This window comes from Cupressus sempervirens, chromosome 3, assembly GCF_028749045.1.
Source record: "Cupressus sempervirens isolate cs-2001-9-10 chromosome 3, ASM2874904v1, whole genome shotgun sequence".
Taxonomy (NCBI): Eukaryota; Viridiplantae; Streptophyta; class Pinopsida; order Cupressales; family Cupressaceae; genus Cupressus; species Cupressus sempervirens.
The window spans coordinates 734,680,296-734,708,033 of NC_143120.1; the positions used below are offsets into that span (position 1 = coordinate 734,680,296).

At 33.4% G+C, this 27,738-nt stretch overlaps 2 pseudogenes; both read right to left on the minus strand.

Moving 5' to 3' along the window:
• Positions 1–6,333: 6,333 nt before the first annotated feature.
• LOC149568882 (putative germin-like protein 2-3) lies at positions 6,334–7,142 on the minus strand (annotated as a pseudogene).
• Positions 7,143–24,174: 17,032 nt separating this feature from the next.
• On the minus strand, positions 24,175–24,983 carry LOC149568883 (putative germin-like protein 2-3; annotated as a pseudogene).
• Positions 24,984–27,738: the final 2,755 nt, after the last annotated feature.

Genomic DNA, 27,738 nt, shown 5'->3' on the forward strand with positions numbered 1-27,738 from the left:
TTTACAAATTTCTTTAGCAAACCAATTTCTCTGACTTGGGTGCTCTCGGTGAATCTCCTCATGGACATGAAATTTAAATTTTCATGAAATATGAGTAGATAAATTTAGGAAAGGAATACATATTCCAATTCCACCTATTTAGGTGGAATTACAAATGCTCAATTTTGGGCCAAAATGAGAATACGTATGAACCTATTCTCAATTTTGATTTGGTGCAACCAAAGGAAGGATTAGAAATTTTCATAATTTACATATGCCTAATACCTATTCCAGTCTAATTGCTACTGCCAAATGGGCCCTAGGAGAATACACCATGGAAAATAGGAGCATCTGGTGACAAATAATGTCAAGCTCTTTTTAGTAATTTTGCACGATTAGTGCTGGCATTTCGGAGTTTGTGTTGGAAAAAAAAACTGCTATGATTTTCTTGTTAGGTTTACATAAATATAACTTGTGATAGACATTTGAGTATAGATCTGTGTACATTGCACAGCCTTCATAGTAGTTTGTGATTTCAATAATTGAAAATTTTGTAGATTTCTTGTGCTGAATTCATTGTTTGTGTATTCATTAAAACAAGACATTCTACTTTATGTTTGGGTATTCATTTAAAAAATATAATTTTTTCAATGGGTTTCAATAGATTTCATTTTTGATTGTTGTAAAAAACTTGTTTTCATGGGGAAAGATGTGAGGTCCCTCCTCACATGTACTTATTAAATATGCATCTCTCTGTTAAAACTGTTGTAGGAGATTAGAATGGATATGAAATAATGTTTAATGGTTTAGATGTCCTAATAAGAAGTGACATCCTAATACATTCGTGTTTTAAATATTCAGTGATTCATGAACAAACTACATTATCTCGACTGTTTAAACATTAAAATTTCACTAACGATGATACAAGGCTTTCTCACCTAATCATAAGGGTGTTGATTTTGATACCTGGACGATTAAGTTTTATGCTTCAGATAGTTCAGTATTCTTTTATTGGTGACGTAATGATGTTTAGGTATATACATGCCTAATGAGGATTATACTAGTACTTAATCTGAATTAATGAATAAGTTATGTTATTATTGATTATGTGATTTTTGATGATTAAATGTGAATAGAAATGAATTAAACAGTTAATTATATGAGAGATTCATGTAACTATCCAGATAAATTTTGAATATATGTATGTAATTTTCTTGAGCTATTGATATGCGTAATGAGTGTGTAGGGTATTTTAGCTGAGAAAATCTAACGGAGAAACAAAACTGAACCCTATGTACTGTTTGTGGAAACTATGGTTAAATTTGATGAAGGATACAAACCTTGTTGTTTGTATTTTATTTGTATTGTGAATTGAACGAATGTATCATTCTGTAATCAGTAAATGTTAATGTTTTGTAACAATGTTTTTATAGTGTCCCTTGACACTCGTGAATTGTATATGCATTCCAGCATGATAGTTAGGGTTAACCGAGTAACCTAAAGATCTAAGTCAGAGTAGCTTAGTGATCTTTTTGCTAATCAAGTTAGTAATCGATATTAATTACCCCTAATCCAGATTAGTGTTTAATCTACATTTTGAAGGTTGTTAGATAGTCCTAAAATTTCCTAGCCTTTAATAGGTCCCTAATTAATCCTAAAGACCTAAAAACATGAAATCTAAGTATCCAAGAGGAATGGGTATGGCTTGGGGGCATTTTCCACCCCCTTAGCCCCTTTTGTTGACTTTTATGGTCACTCAAAAACACCATTTTTGCTTTATTGCGAAAATCGATTGATTTCATCATGGGTTGGATAGCTTGAACTCCACCTTGAGGTTAGCCTTAGGCCTAGTTGTGTTAGAAGCCTCTAGAACTTTTAGGCAAGTGGGGGAGTTATTTCTTTTTAGAGATGGTTGAGTTTGTGATCTTATTTAGAGGCAATTTTGAGGAGGTTTGGAGTGTTCACCCAACCTCTACTTTTAGAGTGAAAATCAGGATTGAAGGAGAAGGAGAAGGAGAAGGAGAAGGAAGGGAATGCTCATCTCAAACTTGTTCTATTGCCATAACCCAAATTTGAAGGTAGGAATACTTCACCTCATTTTGTTCATGTTGTGCTTCATGTTTCAATTTTATTGTTTATGCACATGTTCGTGTGTGTGTTGAGTATGTTGGGAGGGTTTGAAACAGAGTAACTTAAATGTCTTTCCTTTGTATTTTTGCTTTGAATTTCAAAGGGATTGTATACGTGTATTGGCATTACTCACCCTCGGATAGGGCAGAAGTGGCCATGTACAGGGAAAGGTCTTTAGTTGGACTCTGACAGTGTAGAGTCTCTTCTCAGGACGAGAAGAGGGAGAGAGGGTAGGGTGTTATGGGCCCCTACTTGTCAACACAAACCACGTATGAGTTTTGGAATGTAAGAATGGAAGAACAGAAGTTCTTGAGTTATAGCCCCGAAAGGGCACCTATTTTGGTGGTGTGCCTGATGTCTCCTGTCGAAAAAATCCACCTTCTCCCTAGTCTAGTTCAATGTCAAACCTGTTGTGTAAACTCGGGATGGGAGTCAATGTCTGATTTGGTCTTCATGTTATGATTGGTTGTCTCCTGGTCAGTTTTCATTCTCTCGACGATCACTGTGATGTATTGGAGAGTTCGTTCTTTTCTATGTTTAAAAAAAAATTAGAGTTATAATTGTCTAAATTATTATTAGAATTATTGAGTTATATTGTTGTTAATATTTTGTTCAAAATAATGTTATAACGTACATATTAACACTATTTTAAGGGTAGTCGTAAATTGTGTTTGTTAGTGGGTCTGGTATTCTTTTATGTTGTTAGTATAATATTTTAAATGTAAATAAAAGTAATAAGGTGTTAGATTTCAAATTAATGTTAGATGAGTAAGTTTTGTTAAAAAAAAATTTTGCTAGTATTATTTTGAAGTAATTTTAATTATTATGTTTTTAAATATTAGTTATTTAGTACATTTTAGTTAGAATGTTTGTATGTTAGATTATATTTAAAAATTTAGTATCATTATTGATTTGAAAAGGTTGTCTAAGATAAATTAGCTGCTGTATTTAACCCATTTTCAAATATATTTAGATTTATTATTTTAAGTGGTTATATCGTTCTTAAATCAAAGGTTAGTGTTATTGTATCTTAAAATGTTTTAGATTAGTAAAGGTTGTAAAATTAAGTTAGATTATTAGATTAAATTTTAAGTGTTGAATATATATCTAGATAGTTGTTTATTATTGCGAGTTTACGATAATTTGGTTTAATTGTGTTTAATTATAATATATTACCTTAAAATCAAAGCAATAATGAAAAAAAAGATGAAATCAATTTAATAACGAATGCTTAGATTTAACGACCTTTTCACACTCATCGATGATAAACTTGAATGGAAATGACAGGTCATCGTTAGGAGATCCCATATCTGTTTCTCATTTTACCTATACTTTAACGTGTGCATCTAAACTTTTCAAGCTTTGTGGTGTTATTGATCTAAAAATAAAATAAAATTTGTTGGTGTGTTTTTGCCCCAATTCTTTGGCATGACAGAATAGCTCAATCAAATTGAAAATTTTAAGAAGTCATTTTGATTTAGAAATTTCAGTTCTCATGAAGTTGTAAATTTCAATAAAATGGTAGGATAAAATCTATCACACACGCTCCTGAAATTATCTCTATCAAAATATTTATATTATTTCACAATGTATAACAACAACAACGATCAATTGAATCTTCAGTTTGAAAGCCTTCGATTCCACCATTTTACTTCGCGCGATTTAATTGAAGTTGAAATCTGATAGTTATTTTTTTTCTTAATAGTTCCTTCAACTTCTTGGCTCCACCATTTTTCTTTACATATTTAGTTAAAACTGGAGTGTGAAGATCATTTATGTTTGTAAGCTCTTATTAATATTCCTTACTACTACCTTTTCCCTCCCTTTTCATGAACATTTTTGGGTTGCCCAGAAAATAGAATTCTCAAAAATTTGAGAAATGTTACAAAGATTAGAAAGAGTGCACAAGTTTTAACTATTAAACCCTCTACTCCATCAATGCAATTGATAAAAATAAAACCAGGTTTCATTATTTAACAAACTTCATCACCGCCATGAATTTTCATTTAAATTATTATTTCAACTCTACATTAGCTCCCCCTATTGTAATAAATGTAATAATCCATTATTAGCTACTTCTCAACCATTAGAACTGAAAGTTGCAAATTTATTGGACTACTATACAAGATGAAGACCTGCATTTTATCACAGTGTAATAGATGTATCTCTATTTTCTTGCCCTATAATAGAGAATTTTACAAAATTAAAGAAGTTAATAACCTTTGGACTTTCTTCATCACTACACAAATTGACATCTTGTATCAAGAAAATAAATAATTTTTTGAATATAAAAAGCAGCAAGAGGGCGCTGACCCATCATACAAACAAAAAACATTAGAAAATGTTAGAAATAAAAGAACCTAGTGCCAAACAACGAGAAAAAAAAACCTCAACTAAAGTCCACCTCTGTAAAAAACAAAGGTTCAAATGCGGAAAACCCACCAACCTATGGAATGGATAGATCCATCACTGCTAACTGCTAACCCATCAAAGAGTCCCAGATCTGACAAACCCAGAAGCAAGGCACCCCTGGTAGAACCATGAAAAAGAAAAAAACATGACTTCCCACATGAAAAAACAAAGAGGGCATCATCAAGGAAGATTCCCCACTGACCCAACAGGACACCAATAAGACCAGAGATCCTCCCTCCATCGAGAAACACCTCTGAGAAGCGAGCATCCCGTGGGTCAAAAAATCCCCCGAAATAAAGAAGCATGGTCCATTACTCTGCAAAAACCACTGCCATACCATGGAAGAACCAATGAGACACATGTTTGAGAAGCACCCTCCATTCGTCTGGTGTGGCATCATCAGAGCCCTCTCTCCCTCCATCGTTGGCCCACTCACTGTAAGAAAATGCAGCTTGCCTCGCAGTCATCCCCGCTCCAAGATAATAGTATTAAGGAAAGAAATAAGTTAACTGAAAAAAAAAAAACATTTGAATTCTAAGTTGTGTTTCGAATGGGGTAACTCGTGACAATTGCTTCTTATTAGCATACAATATAGACCCCTATTGTAAGAGATACTATTCCATTCCTTGTTAATGCATCTAGTATCTAGCAGAGAGATTTATACATTTTGTTATACCATAGCAATACGAAATCATACATCTTCATCTCCATCTTTTCATGAAACAAAGACGCAAATTATGTATCAATCAAGGGAACGGAGCCGCAAGATCTAGAATTGTAGAACATTAAAGTTCGTATCATGACATGTTTCATTTGTGAGGATGTTAGTTTACCATCATAGAAATTCTCACACTCATACCTTTGGATAGCTGATTATAGCTCATTAAGCTTTGCAAGCTTTTGGAGATAACTACCAAGTAATATTGAATTGATCTAACCGTTAAAGTTTTCAAATGAATGTACATGTGATATATAAACGTGTACATCTATTACATTCGATTTGGAAATGTAGCTTGTGCTCTCTATGAGATATCTCTTTGTATAGGTTCGCGTGTTCTATATAATGCTTTTCTTCGTCCCAACTGCACTTCTTATGGGCCGAAGCATGATTTGTTGGGTACATGCCTTCAAATTCACAAAGTAGACTCTGTCTCCTTCAGGTTTCTCAAATATGATTGGCCAGATCTTACTATCTCCTATACATGACTTGGATTCCGTACTTAGATAATTTGATATTACACATTCTAGTAACACCTTAGATAGTGCCTCCACACATTCTAAGAATCTAGTTTTGCATGAGCTTTATTATAGAGCTTAAGCATGCATTCGATTGAGTAACACAATAGATGTAAAGTCCAATATAGTTAATTCTAATTTTTAAGGAACCCTATACTAGAAATATAGTGAATGCATAAAACATATTATAAAAGAAATATTTAATTGTCAAATTTATAAGCTATATCAGAATTGAGTAAAATTCATTTGTAAATATTTATTCATTGTTTTATTATTTTAATAACATAACGAACAGAAGGCAGTTATTTGTATTATAGATATACTAACCTCGTTATTTAGAACTATTCAAAATAAGTCTAGAACCAATTTTCTTTGTTGAAACGTGTCCCATAAATAGTGCGAGAACGCGATAATGATATTGAGTACTTTTATTTGACTACAATTTTTTTTAATAAAGAAAATACACCGGCACGGAGATTAGAGCCACACTCTGGTACATTTATTCCAAGGAATGGAAAAGAAAAAGGGTGAATAATAAAGAGGGTCTCCCCACGCCTTGTTCTAGTGTTCTTTTATTTATTGAATAGATTGGATGATGCAACGAATTGAGTTGAGCATTGAGCATTGAGCATGGGAATGCTATGCGAATTGCTTCTGAATGTAAACCACGAGCTGTTGGGTGATGCGGAAGGCCTTGCTGAGCACGGAATCGGGGAGAGGGGGGTTCGCGCCAAAGAGAGAATTGGCGATTGTCTGCACTCCCGGGAGCTGGCTGCTCAAAGCAGCGATGGCCACCGCATTCTCCTTCCCCACATTCTGCTGGAAATGCACGAGCGCCTTGGGGAAGACGAACACGTCTCCCTTTTCCAACGTCTTGCTGAAGAAGGTGTTGTTGGTGTCGATAAACCCTACAAAGAGCTCGCCTTCCGCTAGAAAGAGAACCTCGGTGGCTCTGGGGTGGGTGTGAGGAGGATTAATTCCACCCACTGCGTAGTCGATGCGGACCAGAGATATTCCCAACGTGTTCAGCCCCGGTATCTGCATTACGTTGGCAGGGGTCACGTTGGAGCTAACTGCATTGTCGGTGTTCCCCGCCTGCGCCAGCCCCCTGAAGAAGAAGTCCTCTGCCGATGCATCCTTGGCCTCTTTGCAAACGAATCCGTTCACCTTAACTGATCAATACAATTTGTTACTGTTTGCGGTAGTTATAATCACACCAATCATTAATAATCACATAAACGATTAATATTGCTGCACTCACCTTCGCTGTCCAGGACTGCGACGCAGAAATCTTGCAAGGGATCGGCATCCGCCGCCATCACATCTTCACTGTAACAACACATCAACAGGAAGAGTCCCAACGACAATTGCAAGCAAATCATCATTCCCTTCGCCATTTTATGCTGGAGAGTCTCCAACAGAAGAGCTCAGGATATGGATGTGTGATTGAATATTTGTGTATATTACAAGACCATTACATGCCTATTATATAGGGGAAACATGCGAGGACTAATCCTTTCCCACGTAATTGTTTAATTGTAATATACTTCCAATATCATGCAATTGTTGACCTGTTATTTACGGACTGATTCATGCTGATGGAGTAATTGCTCATTACAATTGAGGGGACCAATTCATTTTTGACGTAGTCGTTAGTTATAATATATTTGGTTAGTAGGTGGTCTTTTCGTTTGCTCGAACTGATTCGGTAGATTTGTTCTTCCCATTCCTCTCTCTTTGTGCAGGAAAGTATATTCATCAACACGGAAATGTTTTCTGCGTATCCACAAAACAGATTCAAATGCTTTAGACTTGGTCGAGTGAGTACGTAAGGGCCCGTTCGGTGAGTGGAATAGGAATACGTATTGTATTCTGGAATAAAAAGTATTCCTGTTCTCCGTTTGGTTCAGCCAATACTTGATGGGAATTCGCGGACCCGAAAATTTATGTTTTCTAAAATTTAAAAAAATGGAATAGGAATACGTATTCCAATAACACCTATTTTGGTGGAATTGCAAAATCCCATTTTTGGGCCAAAAATGGAATACGTATTCCATTTTTACCTCGTATTCCAATCCCGTTTTGGTGCATCCAAACAAGGAATTCAAATTTTTTGGAATACGTATTCCTATTCCTCTCACCAAACGGGCCCTAAGTGTTAGAAAAGTTCCAGCCCTTCCCTTATTTGTGTAGGAACCCACCAACTCTGCAGCCTTGTTCACATTTTTCTCAGCCCGCTTTACATCGTACGATCACGCGCACCGAAGTTTTCGAAATATTAACCAACAGAAGGGCCCGGCTCTATAATATTGTTTTATTAAGTTTGGGATGATGAAATTTTCTTTCTTGTTATGGATTTTTCTATCCATATTTAGTTTTAGGCGATTCATTAGGGGAAGCCACCCCTTAATTTAGAGATTCAATCTCACCACAGGTTCACCCAAAACTTGAGAGTGTTTCCATGTTCCAAAAGGATAGCTTGACACCATATGTATCTCTCTATAGGTGCAATCTACAATAGGTTATTTCACCATTAGTTTATAGAGGCAAAATTTTTCTCGTGAACGAAATTGTTTATCTAGTTATATACAACATGTAATTAAATCAAATGACATAAAACAAATCTTTATCACAATCTATCTTGAGTGATATAAGTGACACATTCATTGTAGTGTGATAAAGGAATTAGATAAATAAATTCATAAAGGATAGAAATTAAAAATAATTCATTTTACATTCTCAAGGATCATTAAAACTAATAATTGTACAGAATTTAAAGGAAAGAATAGGTGCACGTGTTTAGAAATTTTATAATGTTTATGAGACATGACCTCAAAATATTTTTAAAAATAAAGTAAAATAAGATAACTATATTATATTTAGATAGATTAGTCTTCCCTATGTATGTGACAACATAGTTGTAATTTATCTGTGAAATAAACTAAGATGAGCTTGAGCTCTGTTCATGTGCTGAACATAGATTGTTTGAGCACGACATCTTTGAATCCTAAGATTTTTAGTTGCAACTAATCCATACTTAAGTCACTGAATTGGCCTATCCGATTCGTCATTATCAAATATTACAAGTTAAACTTTTACGAAAGAATATTGTGAAATTTAATGACGCGAAAGAACATGGGTATTTGAAGGATCATGGTATGTCAAACTAGGTTCTTAAGTGGCAATGAAAATTCAGAAAATTAGTGTCAGGAAAGTTGACAAGTTTTTTTGGAATAAGTTATCATGTTATGCTAAAAATATGTATGAAAAGTGTTAGAATATTTATAATAACTGAGGGTGTGGGGTGAATTAGTTACCCAAGGTCGAGATGTACCAATTGAAAAATCAAACACTTAAACAACTCCAGATCTTATCATTTTATTGCTCGGTCTCCACTATAAATTTCTATTAACATTAGCTAGCGGTTCACTGTTCTAAAATAGCAGGCTTACAGAATGTAAACATTAGTCGATAAAATGCCACAATAAGATTCACATAAGTTTGTCACTAGGTTTGAACATGCAAGCCCAATTTAGGAAAAACCACCAACAACGTTTCACTAAGTTTCACTCTTCTTAAGCGGGCCCTGTTAGGAGCCAACCCTGTAAAAGTTTTCAATACAAACTATTAAATGTGACCTTGTTATTTGAAGGATTGAGTCACCCTATTAGAAGTGGCCTTGTTAAAGGAATTCAGAACATCCCATTAGAACGACAACTTATTAGAGGAATTACATAGACTGTTAGGTCACTATGACTGTTCGGTCAACCTTGATTAAAGGATTTCAAATACTGTTTACAATGGTTAGAAAGTAATAACCGGTTTGATCATTTAAGTATAACTCACTTTGCATGTACACATCTCAGTTCAGTTCTCATGTACCGATTCATTGTGTGGCCTCCATTGTCATCCCAGCTTTGATTTGCTTGGCAACCATTCAAGCAATCAGCCTTCACTTCCTCTCAACTCAATTCAACCTTCTGCTTAGATTCGCCAGTCAATAATGTAAACAATAACTCCAAATCTATGGAACTTGTTTACAAGCATACAGTCTCTCTGCTCATATAGAAATTTTACCCATGTACTTCTTTAAACAGGAAATCATGATCCTTTTCCTTTTAATCAACACTGCAGATCTTAGGATTTAGGATTCAATCCATCAAATAAATTATATATGATCACCATTTTGTTTATCTCTTCTTTTGTAGAAACTTCTCTTGGAATCCATCTCTTAGGCCGTTTACCTAATCCTCTCCTAGAATTAAATGATCAAACTCATTGATTCTTATCTCAACACGCTTTCCATATCCCAAGAAATCAACTTGGCCGGTTAGAAATTATGATTCGTCGCAAACAGTTAAGATGTTGTTCGTTGGGGAACACTGTGTTCTGACACTCAGTCATCATTGGGTTACTCGATTGCTATTAAATTTCTCACTCGACATATACACTGTCACTCGGTCGACACTGATGCTCGGTCAATACTGATTTTACTCGACACTTACTGTAGCCCAGTTGGCACTAGCATCACTTGGCATGTACGTCAAAATTCTTTAGTCTTCTACTATGTTACTCTGTCAAGCCTATACATTTGATCTATCTTTTATCACACTTTCAAGACTTGATCGTTACTGGCTTCTCCTCTTGTAACATGATTTGAACAATCAATACATCTTGTCAAATTCCAACTAATCAAGTGTCAATTTTTAGTTTCCTCATCAAAACTCAACCTATCCTCTAGATGCTTCTGTTATGAACAACTTCTCAAATCCTCTTAATCAATCAAATAGATATGGTAGTTAGATCAGATAACACTATCTCACAAATAGGTTTGACATTAATGACAACAAAACAATTGTTTCAATTGTAGTTTCCAACAAGAAATTGTACAAAATTAAATCTAGTTTGTAATATGAAAATCATTTTCTGAAAGAATGATTTCTATATGATGAAACCTTTAAATTTGAATACATTAGTACAATTTTTCTTTATAAGAAGATTAGAAACAGGTGAATGGCTAACCATCTTAAACAAAGTCAAATGATAATTTTTTTTTTTTTACAAGATTCTAGATCTAAGTAATACAATTATGTTAGGATGTAGCACATATTTGTTTATAATTTATTTCTAAGAAATTAGATAATTACAAATTTTCCATTAATTTTTTTTTTGTAGAATATTAAATCTCATATTTGACCACCTTAAGTTATTATTGAATTCATCAAATTGATAACATTTTTTTTTTGTTATAGTAGGAGAAGCGTAAAATGTGACGTAATAATAAATATTTACAAAATGCGATATTATTTTTAAAAAATAGCTTCTTCTTTTTTTTTTTTCAATGAAGACTTATATTTCATATCGTCACTTTTTGGCATACCATGATCTCCTACATATCGACACAGTAAAAACAAAAATGTACACTATCTCCAAGGCAATTAGTTCTAAAATGAAGTATTGTGAAAACGATAAAATAGTGACAAGGAGAACATGACTTGGGAAATATATGAGGCAAATATCCATATTACAATTTCTCAATGAGTAAAAGTAGCTTGAAATATATTAATGTGAATGAAACAATAAACCTTACAAATCGAGGAGAATATTGAAGCTACGATGCGAAGGGGGAAATGATGGAACATAGAAGGACTATTTCTTACCAAGGTATATTTAGATCATAAAAAAATTATGCAATAAGTTATAATTGGTATAAGAGGGTTCTAGAAAGGGAAGGGCTTGACATGCACCAGATGAATGAGTTTCTACAACCTCATTGTAACGCAAACTTATAATTTTCCAAGTCTAGAAGTCATTTGATATAATTGATTTAAAATAAAATAAAGACAAACTAGAAAGAATCATAAAACATATACGTGGTTGATGAGTGAAAAAGAATGAAATATTAAATAGACAAGGGTATGTGCGTGTAGGTATACGGTAATCGTATTTTTATATGGAGCTAAATTAGACTCAAAGGGTAATTTTTTTCCAATTTTTGTTAGTATAGTTTCCCCTTGAATTATTCTACTAGCATTTGGGGGAAATGCCCCTTTCCTGGTGTATGAGAAAAATCCTTCTCATGCCCCTTTTCTAGGTATACAACGAGGTCAAGGGGTAACGACCTTGTGGGGGGTTTTTAGGGGCACCACCGCTAAAACTTCATCTGAATTTTATTATTATATTTTCTCTATTGGTTGTTATATTTATGATACAAATTTTGTAACCCACATAAATATTTTTAAAAAATATTAAACTTAGGATTTAAAAATGATTAATTTGTATAATATTTCAACACTCTATTGAGCTCTAAGGGATTGTAGATTAAAAATTGTTACATTCAATAGATAATAATATTGGACTCTATTTGGTGGGGGCAGCCTTAGATTGGATGAAACACGATCCATTATTGTGTCTTCTTGTTGGGCTTAATTTTCTAGTTGAGGTCAGACGAGGGTTAAATAATTTCTTGAAATTTTATTATTTCAACTAGTTTAATAGATATTATGGTGGCATGAATGACCCTTCAATCTTTAATTTTATTCAACAGCGTTTCATTATTTCATCTTTGTTGGAATTTTGGATTCCTAGAATTATAATTGACGATTCAAGGTATTTTCTATTTTATTTATACATACATGTGTACTCTTACTCATTCTATTTTTTTAGGGGCACCCTTATAATAATTATACAAGTTTGGATTGATTTGTTTGAGTAAAAAATATGCTAGTGTCTCAGTTTGACAAATTCCCAATAATTAATTTAGAAATAGATAATGCGTTTGTTAATACTTGGATAAACCTTATTATTTTATCCTATAGAATACGCATTTTTGAATATTTTCAAGGTTTCTATGATACAATATGACTCTTAGGCTAGTTTTACTAATACTCCTTACATTATTTAATTTAAGTTTTACTTTGATTGAGTGTATAATGTGGAACTCTCTATGCATTGCTTACTGTAAATGCTTTTATTTAGTACCTAAAATAAATATAGTCCTTGGTATCATTAGATGTAGAGAGTCGACATTGATATTATTATGTTATTATATTCTTTAAAAAAAAAAGGTTTCTTTACCTTTTGGCAAATCCTCTATTTATTGGTATCTTCCTTCACAAACTTGGGTCATGCAAAGAATAAATAATTATTTATGTGAATCCATGAAACCAAATACCTTGAAATGACTTTGTTACTATGGGATAAAACTCTATTATGGGTTGGTAAATTGGTTTGAAGTTATCATTTTAGTCTAGGACATCATCCCTATTCCAACCACGTGGGTGCCAACTAATAGTGAAATTATATGGGAAGTATGCCCTAGGAGGGTTGTGTGCATTCTTTTGTATCTGTTAAGAATATTATTATAAATATATGATGCATTCTTACCATTTTTTTTGTGAACCAAAATGATATGGTTCAGGATTTAATTGCTAAACCATAAATTTTATACGAATGACACATACTATACCATCAAACATATGCCTTTAATATTTAAAGCATTAAATAAAATTATTTTAATTTATATGCTACGATTACATCTTCATCTATATGATACAAGAAATAATATGTCGCTTTCCACTCAATATAGATCTAGATAAAGATTCATTTTATAGACTTTTGATTTAATTATATTAGTTATGTCACTTGATACACAATTGTATACATAATGAAAATCTCAACTTATAAATTAATGGAGAAACAAAAAGCACATGAGTGGATGTATGCAAATCCAAATCCCAAACCACATAAATAAAAGAATTTTTTTTTGGTTAGTAATGATTTAGTGTAGAATAACTAAAACTTATGACGGAATTACCGCAAGGCATTCAAAGGGATCTATAGATAAATAGGATTTAGACATTTCATAACTTTTATGAGATATCCCATTAAATCAATTTAAAAATAAATTAAAATGGTCCATTATATCACGTTTTCATATATTGATGTCCCTTATCTATGTGAAAACATACTTTTAATTTCTCTATAAAACAGACAAAGGGGATCCTAAGTTCTATTGACACGTTGACCATAGATTCTTTGACCAATATATACTTAAACTCTCAATTTTTTAGTTATAGTTAATCCATATTTGTGTCGTTGAATTGGAGTACTTGATTCATTGTTTTTTAAAAATTATAAATCTAATCCGTATAAGTTAATATTTTTTAATTTTATGACATGAAATAGTAAAAAATAAATGTAAGTAAACTTCAAGGGGACTACTTATAAAATGATGTATGGTGAAATTGAGAAGACAGTGGCAAGGGAAACATAAACTAGGCGAGATATTAGGAAATTATCCATATTATAATTTCTCAATTGGTAAGAGTAGCTCGAAATATCTTAACTTGAATAAAATAGTTAAACCTACAATTCAATGAGAACATTGAAATTATGATCCAAAGAGGGAAATGATGGAACCTAGAAGGATTGTTTCTTACTATGATACATGTAGATCATAAAGAGTATTAAAAAGTTATAATTGGTATAGGAGGGTCCTTGCAAGGGAAGGACTTGGTAGAGCCTATAAATTTGAGTTTTTACAACATCTCTGTTACATAAATTGATAATATTATACATCTTGAAGTCATTTAATACAACTAATAAAAAATAAAGTAGAGACAAACACGAGAGAATCGTAAAGGATTCACGTGGTTGATGAGTGAAAAAGAATAGAAAATTATATAGACAAGGGCCAAGTGCATGTAGGTACATGGTAATGAGGTTATTATTTGGAGCCTAATCTAACCGAAAATGTAAAATTTCCCCATCTTTATTAGCGTATTTCCCCCCTTAATCATTTAAATAGGGTCTGCGGACAGTGTCCTTGGGTTGCTTCCTCTTATAGTATAGGTCGGGTTCAAGGGGCAACATCCCCCAAAAGTTTGTCCAAATTTCAAATTATTTTACAACGGCATCAAAAGTTAGTTTTTCTATTGGCTGACATATTTCTAACCATAATTTTGTAATTGACACAAGTCTTGTTAAAATGTATTAGGGTTATGAATTTCATATGATAAATTTGTAGCATCTTTTAATAGTATTGAGTTGTAATGGATTATTGATTATAACTTTTTAGATTTAGTAGATTAATAATATTGGATTCTTTTGTTGGTGGATGTAGCCCAATATTGGGTGACCAACGATAAAATGTTGTGAGATCATCTCGTTGTGCCTAATTTTCTAATTTAGGTCACACGAGGGTCCTATTTCTATTTCTTAGTTTCTTATTGTTGTAACTAGTTTAATGGACAAGTTGGTAGTGTGTGCAGCCCTTTGATCTTCTATTTTATTCAGTACAATTTTATTACTTGATTTTTGTTAGAATTCTTGATGCCTATTTGTGTAATTGATGATTCAAGACATTCTCTATTTTATTTATACTCACGTGTGTACTCTTGCTCACTATATGCCATTAGGAACACTATTATAATATAATTGATAGAAATTTAGATTCCATTAGTTGAGTAAAATATATGCTAGTGCGTTAATTTGGCTGATTTCTAAGATTAATTGACAAAGAGATAATGTATTGGATGATATTTGGCTAAATATTATTATTTTATCTCGTTTTATATGTTTGTTGAATACTTCAGGCTTTCTATGATATAATTTGATGGTTAGGCAATGTTACTAATATTCTCGACTTAATTTAATTATATTTTCACCTTGATAACATTTTTTTTTCTTGTAGTACGAGAAGCATAAAATGTGATGTAATCATTCATATTTACAAAATGTGATACTTTTTAAAAAATTTAAAGGAAGAGGGCAAAAGTGTGATGATGTCTATAGAAAATAATAATTATATAATATTTCAATGGTTTGGATTGTACAGTGTAATATATAATCATGAAGAAGGAAAGTGTATGCCAAAATCTGCATAGAATTATAATTATAAATATTTTCACATTTTAAAACATTTTGTATGATTTGACATTAGGAAGGGAAAATGTATGCTAATATTTTAAAAAATGATCGTCAAATCATATTGTCTAATTTGAAGTTAGGCAATCTATATACTCATATTCACAAAAGACAATAATTATAAAATATTACATGCTAATATCTGCATAAATTAATAATTATGTAATATTTCAACGTTTTCAATATTTTAGATAATTTTATGTAACATGTGATTAAAAGGACATAAAATGTATTATAATAGATGAATAGAGAGTAATAATTACAAAATATTTGCGCAAATTTTTAAAACTATTTGCATTCAACGAAATTCTGTATCATCGGCTCGAAGCATTTCTGTTGCAGAACCCATGCCGCATCTTAAAATTCCAAGAATGTTCTTTTTTACATAAGAAATAATAAATGACATTTCCAAGCGTTAAAATACTTCTTCTTGTTAAATATTTGGGATTTAAAACAAATTAATCTTCTTAAAAATTGTAGTACAACTTATATTTGTTATTTTCCAAAAAGTTTGAGGCTGAGTTTTGTATATGACCGCTTTTGTTATTCCTACGTTAGATGCACCATCTCCTGTATGAGCACCAAATGTATCTCCCAGTACTACTTCAAGAGATTCGACCCTGCTGGGACTTGCGACATCCGTTTCACTAGATGCTTTAAGGAATAATTTTACTAGATTGTTAAAATTAATAATTTGCCAAGCACTGATACCAACACGGTCAATTCTTCCAATGGAGCTTATGTGGTTTTTACATGGTAGACAAGTGACAGATTCATTTGAGGAACAATTTTAGGCCCCCCTTTCATTCTCTAAATGCTATGTAGCATAATATCCCGTGCATCCATTTATAATGCTTAGGCTACTTCCCACCAAAATATAAATAATGTGTGATCCATTGATATTTCAATAAATATATCACAAGTAATTATACTACATTGGATAGAGTGCTATTAGAAAGTTAGAAGAATCCTTTCCTAGGGGTAGATAGTAATTAATCAAATCAGACGTATCATGAATTATACATACAATAAAATATTATTTAATACGTCATTTAATTTCTATGAAATCATGCTGATTTAAAGATTTCCCATTTAATCGATGGTCAAATATAAATGATTCATTAAGCAACAATACTATATTTTAATTTAGGTTGCCTCATTCTTTTTCTAGGGTATCTTTTAGTTTTATGCTGGATAAAATTAGAGAAACAATATGGCTTCAGAGATCTGTGTCTTTTTTTGTAGATTTCATTTGGCATTGTGCATGAGCTTCATGTGCCTCTGTATGCTTGCATGTAAATAGAAGGATGAAACAGATGTGGCCAATATAGGGTAGACAAAAATTCAATACATGGAAAATATGGACACGTTTGGCTACAGGAATAAAAATATGGGAATAGGAATTATTATTCTGGTTTAGTTATTCTGGAATAGAAAATGAGAATAAGTATGTATTCCTATTCTTCATTTGGTTAGATGAAATTGAAATTGGAGTGTGAATAATAGATAAAGAAAGTCAACAGGCCAATTCTCGTGTGCCTTTTCACTCTTGATGGATGTTTCATTCTAGAGACCTTGAGGCTTCTAAGCGATGAATCACAATGAGGACTGAGGATGGAACTTGGATCTTGTCTTTAACAAAAACACGGTCTAGTCTTGCCAATTTGATATCTTGATTGACCTTGTCATTCTTGAAAATTAGGTTCCAATGAGCATCCTCACTTAGCTATTGGAGATGGAGGAAAACTTAACAGAAGAGACATCAACAACTTAGCTTCCCAGAATGATATGCCATGGTATAATTGCTTTGGCTCACCCTTGCTCATATAATTTGCAGCCAAGAATAGGGGAAACACCAGAAGAGCATAAGAAGTGTGAGGCATAATTGAAGTTACCGTATAAAGCTCTGAAGTCGTAGGATCACATTGTGAGATTTTTTCACGATTTCATTGTGTACGAGTCCAAGAGTATCTATGAAGGGAGAAAGGAAGAGGATGTTCGAGTTCCTTGTGATTTTCTTCATCGGTCAAGTAATAAGATGCTTCATGTCCCTAAACATTCTTGATGTTTTGGCATATGATCTCAGTATTCAAAATCAATGCCTTGAATCCAATAGTGGTTTTCCCAAGAGTGAAACCTCTGTTCAAAATTGGTCATTTTCCAAATTTCTTTAGCAAACCAATTTCTCTGACTTGGGTGCTCTCGGTGAATCTCCTCATCGACATGAAATTTAAATTTTCATGAAATATGAGTAGATAAATTTAGGAAAGGAATACATATTCCAATTCCACCTATTTAGGTGGAATTACAAATGCTCAATTTTGGGCCAAAATGAGAATACGTATGAACCTATTCTCAATTTTGATTTGGTGCAACCAAAGGAAGGATTAGAAATTTTCATAATTTACATATGCCTAATACCTATTCCAGTCTAATTGCTACTGCCAAATGGGCCCTAGGAGAATACACCATGGAAAATAGGAGCATCTGGTGACAAATAATGTCAAGCTCTTTTTAGTAATTTTGCACAGTTAGTGCTGGCATTTCGGAGTTTGTGTTGGAAAAAAAAACTGCTATGATTTTCTTGTTAGGTTTACATAAATATAACTTGTGATAGACATTTGAGTATAGATCTGTGTACATTGCACAGCCTTCATAGTAGTTTGTGATTTCAATAATTGAAAATTTTGTAGATTTCTTGTGCTGAATTCATTGTTTGTGTATTCATTAAAACAAGACATTCTACTTTATGTTTGGGTATTCATTTAAAAAATATAATTTTTTCAATGGGTTTCAATAGATTTCATTTTTGATTGTTGTAAAAAACTTGTTTTCATGGGGAAAGATGTGAGGTCCCTCCTCACATGTACTTATTAAATATGCATCTCTCTGTTAAAACTGTTGTAGGAGATTAGAATGGATATGAAATAATGTTTAATGGTTTAGATGTCCTAATAAGAAGTGACATCCTAATACATTCGTGTTTTAAATATTCAGTGATTCATGAACAAACTACATTATCTCGACTGTTTAAACATTAAAATTTCACTAACGATGATACAAGGCTTTCTCACCTAATCATAAGGGTGTTGATTTTGATACCTGGACGATTAAGTTTTATGCTTCAGATAGTTCAGTATTCTTTTATTGGTGACGTAATGATGTTTAGGTATATACATGCCTAATGAGGATTATACTAGTACTTAATCTGAATTAATGAATAAGTTATGTTATTATTGATTATGTGATTTTTGATGATTAAATGTGAATAGAAATGAATTAAACAGTTAATTATATGAGAGATTCATGTAACTATCCAGATAAATTTTGAATATATGTATGTAATTTTTTTGAGCTATTGATATGCGTAATGAGTGTGTAGGGTATTTTAGCTGAGAAAATCTAACGGAGAAACAAAACTGAACCCTATGTACTGTTTGTGGAAACTATGGTTAAATTTGATGAAGGATACAAACCTTGTTGTTTGTATTTTATTTGTATTGTGAATTGAACGAATGTATCATTCTGTAATCAGTAAATGTTAATGTTTTGTAACAATGTTTTTATAGTGTCCCTTGACACTCATGAATTGTATATGCATTCCAGCATGATAGTTAGGGTTAACCGAGTAACCTAAAGATCTAAGTCAGAGTAGCTTAGTGATCTTTTTGCTAATCAAGTTAGTAATCGATATTAATTACCCCTAATCCAGATTAGTGTTTAATCTACATTTTGAAGGTTGTTAGATAGTCCTAAAATTTCCTAGCCTTTAATAGGTCCCTAATTAATCCTAAAGACCTAAAAACATGAAATCTAAGTATCCAAGAGGAATGGGTATGGCTTGGGGGCATTTTCCACCCCCTTAGCCCCTTTTGTTGACTTTTATGGTCACTCAAAAACACCATTTTTGCTTTATTGCGAAAATCGATTGATTTCATCATGGGTTGGATAGCTTGAACTCCACCTTGAGGTTAGCCTTAGGCCTAGTTGTGTTAGAAGCCTCTAGAACTTTTAGGCAAGTGGGGGAGTTATTTCTTTTTAGAGATGGTTGAGTTTGTGATCTTATTTAGAGGCAATTTTGAGGAGGTTTGGAGTGTTCACCCAACCTCTACTTTTAGAGTGAAAATCAGGATTGAAGGAGAAGGAGAAGGAGAAGGAGAAGGAAGGGAATGCTCATCTCAAACTTGTTCTATTGCCATAACCCAAATTTGAAGGTAGGAATACTTCACCTCATTTTGTTCATGTTGTGCTTCATGTTTCAATTTTATTGTTTATGCACATGTTCGTGTGTGTGTTGAGTATGTTGGGAGGGTTTGAAACAGATTAACTTAAATGTCTTTCCTTTGTATTTTTGCTTTGAATTTCAAAGGGATTGTATACGTGTATTGGCATTACTCACCCTCGGATAGGGCAGAAGTGGCCATGTACAGGGAAAGGTCTTTAGTTGGACTCTGACAGTGTAGAGTCTCTTCTCAGGACGAGAAGAGGGAGAGAGGGTAGGGTGTTATGGGCCCCTACTTGTCAACACAAACCACGTATGAGTTTTGGAATGTAAGAATGGAAGAACAGAAGTTCTTGAGTTATAGCCCCGAAAGGGCACCTATTTTGGTGGTGTGCCTGATGTCTCCTGTCGAAAAAATCCACCTTCTCCCTAGTCTAGTTCAATGTCAAACCTGTTGTGTAAACTCGGGATGGGAGTCAATGTCTGATTTGGTCTTCATGTTATGATTGGTTGTCTCCTGGTCAGTTTTCATTCTCTCGACGATCACTGTGATGTATTGGAGAGTTCGTTCTTTTCTATGTTTAAAAAAAAATTAGAGTTATAATTGTCTAAATTATTATTAGAATTATTGAGTTATATTGTTGTTAATATTTTGTTCAAAATAATGTTATAACGTACATATTAACACTATTTTAAGGGTAGTCGTAAATTGTGTTTGTTAGTGGGTCTGGTATTCTTTTATGTTGTTAGTATAATATTTTAAATGTAAATAAAAGTAATAAGGTGTTAGATTTCAAATTAATGTTAGATGAGTAAGTTTTGTTAAAAAAAAATTTTGCTAGTATTATTTTGAAGTAATTTTAATTATTATGTTTTTAAATATTAGTTATTTAGTACATTTTAGTTAGAATGTTCGTATGTTAGATTATATTTAAAAATTTAGTATCATTATTGATTTGAAAAGGTTGTCTAAGATAAATTAGCTGCTGTATTTAACCCATTTTCAAATATATTTAGATTTATTATTTTAAGTGGTTATATCGTTCTTAAATCAAAGGTTAGTGTTATTGTATCTTAAAATGTTTTAGATTAGTAAAGGTTGTAAAATTAAGTTAGATTATTAGATTAAATTTTAAGTGTTGAATATATATCTAGATAGTTGTTTATTATTGCGAGTTTACGATAATTTGGTTTAATTGTGTTTAATTATAATATATTACCTTAAAATCAAAGCAATAATGAAAAAAAAGATGAAATCAATTTAATAACGAATGCTTAGATTTAACAACCTTTTCACACTCATCGATGATAAACTTGAATGGAAATGACAGGTCATCGTTAGGAGATCCCATATCTGTTTCTCATTTTACCTATACTTTAACGTGTGCATCTAAACTTTTCAAGCTTTGTGGTGTTATTGATCTAAAAATAAAATAAAATTTGTTGGTGTGTTTTTGCCCCAATTCTTTGGCATGACAGAATAGCTCAATCAAATTGAAAATTTTAAGAAGTCATTTTGATTTAGAAATTTCAGCTCTCATGAAGTTGTAAATTTCAATAAAATGGTAGGATAAAATCTATCACACACGCTCCTGAAATTATCTCTATCAAAATATTTATATTATTTCACAATGTATAACAACAACAACGATCAATTGAATCTTCAGTTTGAAAGCCTTCGATTCCACCATTTTACTTCGCGCGATTTAATTGAAGTTGAAATCTGATAGTTATTTTTTTTCTTAATAGTTCCTTCAACTTCTTGGCTCCACCATTTTTCTTTACATATTTAGTTAAAACTGGAGTGTGAAGATCATTTATGTTTGTAAGCTCTTATTAATATTCCTTACTACTACCTTTTCCCTCCCTTTTCATGAACATTTTTGGGTTGCCCAGAAAATAGAATTCTCAAAAATTTGAGAAATGTTACAAAGATTAGAAAGAGTGCACAAGTTTTAACTATTAAACCCTCTACTCCATCAATGCAATTGATAAAAATAAAACTAGGTTTCATTATTTAACAAACTTCATCACCGCCATGAATTTTCATTTAAATTATTATTTCAACTCTACATTAGCTCCCCCTATTGTAATAAATGTAATAATCCATTATTAGCTACTTCTCAACCATTAGAACTGAAAGTTGCAAATTTATTGGACTACTATACAAGATGAAGACCTGCATTTTATCACAGTGTAATAGATGTATCTCTATTTTCTTGCCCTATAATAGAGAATTTTACAAAATTAAAGAAGTTAATAACCTTTGGACTTTCTTCATCACTACACAAATTGACATCTTGTATCAAGAAAATAAATAATTTTTTGAATATAAAAAGCAGCAAGAGGGCGCTGACCCATCATACAAACAAAAAACATTAGAAAATGTTAGAAATAAAAGAACCTAGTGCCAAACAACGAGAAAAAAAAACCTCAACTAAAGTCCACCTCTGTAAAAAACAAAGGTTCAAATGCGGAAAACCCACCAACCTATGGAATGGATAGATCCATCACTGCTAACTGCTAACCCATCAAAGAGTCCCAGATCTGACAAACCCAGAAGCAAGGCACCCCTGGTAGAACCATGAAAAAGAAAAAAATATGACTTCCCACATGAAAAAACAAAGAGGGCATCATCAAGGAAGATTCCCCACTGACCCAACAGGACACCAATAAGACCAGAGATCCTCCCTCCATCGAGAAACACCTCTGAGAAGCGAGCATCCCGTGGGTCAAAAAATCCCCCGAAATAAAGAAGCATGGTCCATTACTCTGCAAAAACCACTGCCATACCATGGAAGAACCAATGAGACACATGTTTGAGAAGCACCCCCCATTCGTCTGGTGTGGCATCATCAGAGCCCTCTCTCCCTCCATCGTTGGCCCACTCACTGTAAGAAAATGCAGCTTGCCTCGCAGTCATCCCCGCTCCAAGATAATAGTATTAAGGAAAGAAATAAGTTAACTGAAAAAAAAAAAACATTTGAATTCTAAGTTGTGTTTCGAATGGGGTAACTCGTGACAATTGCTTCTTATTAGCATACAATATAGACCCCTATTGTAAGAGATACTATTCCATTCCTTGTTAATGCATCTAGTATCTAGCAGAGAGATTTATACATTTTGTTATACCATAGCAATACGAAATCATACATCTTCATCTCCATCTTTTCATGAAACAAAGACGCAAATTATGTATCAATCAAGGGAACGGAGCCGCAAGATCTAGAATTGTAGAACATTAAAGTTCGTATCATGACATGTTTCATTTGTGAGGATGTTAGTTTACCATCATAGAAATTCTCACACTCATACCTTTGGATAGCTGATTATAGCTCATTAAGCTTTGCAAGCTTTTGGAGATAACTACCAAGTAATATTGAATTGATCTAACCGTTAAAGTTTTCAAATGAATGTACATGTGATATATAAACGTGTACATCTATTACATTCGATTTGGAAATGTAGCTTGTGCTCTCTATGAGATATCTCTTTGTATAGGTTCGCGTGTTCTATATAATGCTTTTCTTCGTCCCAACTGCACTTCTTATGGGCCGAAGCATGATTTGTTGGGTACATGCCTTCAAATTCACAAAGTAGACTCTGTCTCCTTCAGGTTTCTCAAATATGATTGGCCAGATCTTACTATCTCCTATACATGACTTGGATTCCGTACTTAGATAATTTGATATTACACATTCTAGTAACACCTTAGATAGTGCCTCCACACATTCTAAGAATCTAGTTTTGCATGAGCTTTATTATAGAGCTTAAGCATGCATTCGATTGAGTAACACAATAGATGTAAAGTCCAATATAGTTAATTCTAATTTTTAAGGAACCCTATACTAGAAATATAGTGAATGCATAAAACATATTATAAAAGAAATATTTAATTGTCAAATTTATAAGCTATATCAGAATTGAGTAAAATTCATTTGTAAATATTTATTCATTGTTTTATTATTTTAATAACATAACGAACAGAAGGCAGTTATTTGTATTATAGATATACTAACCTCGTTATTTAGAACTATTCAAAATAAGTCTAGAACCAATTTTCTTTGTTGAAACGTGTCCCATAAATAGTGCGAGAACGCGATAATGATATTGAGTACTTTTATTTGACTACAATTTTTTTTAATAAAGAAAATACACCGGCACGGAGATTAGAGCCACACTCTGGTACATTTATTCCAAGGAATGGAAAAGAAAAAGGGTGAATAATAAAGAGGGTCTCCCCACGCCTTGTTCTAGTGTTCTTTTATTTATTGAATAGATTGGATGATGCAACGAATTGAGTTGAGCATTGAGCATTGAGCATGGGAATGCTATGCGAATTGCTTCTGAATGTAAACCACGAGCTGTTGGGTGATGCGGAAGGCCTTGCTGAGCACGGAATCGGGGAGAGGGGGGTTCGCGCCAAAGAGAGAATTGGCGATTGTCTGCACTCCCGGGAGCTGGCTGCTCAAAGCAGCGATGGCCACCGCATTCTCCTTCCCCACATTCTGCTGGAAATGCACGAGCGCCTTGGGGAAGACGAACACGTCTCCCTTTTCCAACGTCTTGCTGAAGAAGGTGTTGTTGGTGTCGATAAACCCTACAAAGAGCTCGCCTTCCGCTAGAAAGAGAACCTCGGTGGCTCTGGGGTGGGTGTGAGGAGGATTAATTCCACCCACTGCGTAGTCGATGCGGACCAGAGATATTCCCAACGTGTTCAGCCCCGGTATCTGCATTACGTTGGCAGGGGTCACGTTGGAGCTAACTGCATTGTCGGTGTTCCCCGCCTGCGCCAGCCCCCTGAAGAAGAAGTCCTCTGCCGATGCATCCTTGGCCTCTTTGCAAACGAATCCGTTCACCTTAACTGATCAATACAATTTGTTACTGTTTGCGGTAGTTATAATCACACCAATCATTAATAATCACATAAACGATTAATATTGCTGCACTCACCTTCGCTGTCCAGGACTGCGACGCAGAAATCTTGCAAGGGATCGGCATCCGCCGCCATCACATCTTCACTGTAACAACACATCAACAGGAAGAGTCCCAACGACAATTGCAAGCAAATCATCATTCCCTTCGCCATTTTATGCTGGAGAGTCTCCAACAGAAGAGCTCAGGATATGGATGTGTGATTGAATATTTGTGTATATTACAAGACCATTACATGCCTATTATATAGGGGAAACATGCGAGGACTAATCCTTTCCCACGTAATTGTTTAATTGTAATATACTTCCAATATCATGCAATTGTTGACCTGTTATTTACGGACTGATTCATGCTGATGGAGTAATTGCTCATTACAATTGAGGGGACCAATTCATTTTTGACGTAGTCGTTAGTTATAATATATTTGGTTAGTAGGTGGTCTTTTCGTTTGCTCGAACTGATTCGGTAGATTTGTTCTTCCCATTCCTCTCTCTTTGTGCAGGAAAGTATATTCATCAACACGGAAATGTTTTCTGCGTATCCACAAAACAGATTCAAATGCTTTAGACTTGGTCGAGTGAGTACGTAAGGGCCCGTTCGGTGAGTGGAATAGGAATACGTATTGTATTCTGGAATAAAAAGTATTCCTGTTCTCCGTTTGGTTCAGCCAATACTTGATGGGAATTCGCGGACCCGAAAATTTATGTTTTCTAAAATTTAAAAAAATGGAATAGGAATACGTATTCCAATAACACCTATTTTGGTGGAATTGCAAAATCCCATTTTTGGGCCAAAAATGGAATACGTATTCCATTTTTACCTCGTATTCCAATCCCGTTTTGGTGCATCCAAACAAGGAATTCAAATTTTTTGGAATACGTATTCCTATTCCTCTCACCAAACGGGCCCTAAGTGTTAGAAAAGTTCCAGCCCTTCCCTTATTTGTGTAGGAACCCACCAACTCTGCAGCCTTGTTCACATTTTTCTCAGCCCGCTTTACATCGTACGATCACGCGCACCGAAGTTTTCGAAATATTAACCAACAGAAGGGCCCGGCTCTATAATATTGTTTTATTAAGTTTGGGATGATGAAATTTTCTTTCTTGTTATGGATTTTTCTATCCATATTTAGTTTTAGGCGATTCATTAGGGGAAGCCACCCCTTAATTTAGAGATTCAATCTCACCACAGGTTCACCCAAAACTTGAGAGTGTTTCCATGTTCCAAAAGGATAGCTTGACACCATATGTATCTCTCTATAGGTGCAATCTACAATAGGTTATTTCACCATTAGTTTATAGAGGCAAAATTTTTCTCGTGAACGAAATTGTTTATCTAGTTATATACAACATGTAATTAAATCAAATGACATAAAACAAATCTTTATCACAATCTATCTTGAGTGATATAAGTGACACATTCATTGTAGTGTGATAAAGGAATTAGATAAATAAATTCATAAAGGATAGAAATTAAAAATAATTCATTTTACGTTCTCAAGGATCATTAAAACTAATAATTGTACAGAATTTAAAGGAAAGAATAGGTGCACGTGTTTAGAAATTTTATAATGTTTATGAGACATGACCTCAAAATATTTTTAAAAATAAAGTAAAATAAGATAACTATATTATATTTAGATAGATTAGTCTTCCCTATGTATGTGACAACATAGTTGTAATTTATCTGTGAAATAAACTAAGATGAGCTTGAGCTCTGTTCACGTGCTGAACATAGATTGTTTGAGCACGACATCTTTGAATCCTAAGATTTTTAGTTGCAACTAATCCATACTTAAGTCACTGAATTGGCCTATCCGATTCGTCATTATCAAATATTACAAGTTAAACTTTTACGAAAGAATATTGTGAAATTTAATGACGCGAAAGAACATGGGTATTTGAAGGATCATGGTATGTCAAACTAGGTTCTTAAGTGGCAATGAAAATTCAGAAAATTAGTGTCAGGAAAGTTGACAAGTTTTTTTGGAATAAGTTATCATGTTATGCTAAAAATATGTATGAAAAGTGTTAGAATATTTATAATAACTGAGGGTGTGGGGTGAATTAGTTACCCAAGGTCGAGATGTACCAATTGAAAAATCAAACACTTAAACAACTCCAGATCTTATCATTTTATTGCTCGGTCTCCACTATAAATTTCTATTAACATTAGCTAGCGGTTCACTGTTCTAAAATAGCAGGCTTACAGAATGTAAACATTAGTCGATAAAATGCCACAATAAGATTCACATAAGTTTGTCACTAGGTTTGAACATGCAAGCCCAATTTAGGAAAAACCACCAACAACGTTTCACTAAGTTTCACTCTTCTTAAGCGGGCCCTGTTAGGAGCCAACCCTGTAAAAGTTTTCAATACAAACTATTAAATGTGACCTTGTTATTTGAAGGATTGAGTCACCCTATTAGAAGTGGCCTTGTTAAAGGAATTCAGAACATCCCATTAGAACGACAACTTATTAGAGGAATTACATAGACTGTTAGGTCACTATGACTGTTCGGTCAACCTTGATTAAAGGATTTCAAATACTGTTTACAATGGTTAGAAAGTAATAACCGGTTTGATCATTTAAGTATAACTCACTTTGCATGTACACATCTCAGTTCAGTTCTCATGTACCGATTCATTGTGTGGCCTCCATTGTCATCCCAGCTTTGATTTGCTTGGCAACCATTCAAGCAATCAGCCTTCACTTCCTCTCAACTCAATTCAACCTTCTGCTTAGATTCGCCAGTCAATAATGTCAACAATAACTCCAAATCTATGGAACTTGTTTACAAGCATACAGTCTCTCTGCTCATATAGAAATTTTACCCATGTACTTCTTTAAACAGGAAATCATGATCCTTTTCCTTTTAATCAACACTGCAGATCTTA